The sequence below is a fragment of the Helianthus annuus genome, chromosome 8 (genome assembly GCF_002127325.2).
Source record: "Helianthus annuus cultivar XRQ/B chromosome 8, HanXRQr2.0-SUNRISE, whole genome shotgun sequence".
NCBI lineage: Eukaryota > Viridiplantae > Streptophyta > Magnoliopsida > Asterales > Asteraceae > Helianthus > Helianthus annuus.
This window is the reverse complement of record NC_035440.2, coordinates 29,938,718-29,939,469: the sequence shown is the minus strand read 5'-3', so window position 1 is coordinate 29,939,469 and position 752 is coordinate 29,938,718.

Here is a 752-nt window from a genome sequence, read left to right as displayed (position 1 = left end):
AACAATAGGCACGTGCTTCCTTCGAAGCTTCTTTACCTGTCGATCCTCAATCGACAAAGGTTTTTCCACAAATTTTAGACTTTCGTCTATGTGTATATCTGTATGCGGTATAACCAGTGAATCGTCAGCGAAACACTTCTTCAAATTACAGATGTGAAACACATTATGAATGGCACTAAGCTCTTCAGGCAAGTTTAACTTGTAAGCGACTGCCCCGACACGTTCGATTATCTCGAAAGGTCCTATGTACCTCGGGCTTAGCTTGCCTTTCTTTCCAAATCGCATTACACCTTTCCAAGGTGATACCTTAAGCAACACTTTTTCACCCACATCAAAGTGAAAATCTTTGCGCTTAGGATCTGCATAACTTTTCTGCCTATCCCTGGCAGCTTTCAAACGCTCACGGATCTGAATGATCTTGTCTGTCGTCTCAAAGACGATATCTGGTCCAGACAACTGGACATCTCTAACTTCTGCCCAACAAATGGGCGATCTACACTTCCTACCGTATAGGGCCTCAAAAGGCGCAGCCTTTATGCTGGAATGGTAGCTATTGTTGTAGGAGAATTCAATCAGGGGTAGGTTCTTATCCCAACTACCACCTAAGTCGATCGCACATGCACGAAGCATGTCTTCCAAAGTTTGAATAGTACGCTCACTCTGACCATCGGTCTGAGGATGATAAGCCGTACTAAAATTCAAACGAGTGCCCAACGACTGTTGGAAACTCTTCCAAAAATGTGACGTATATC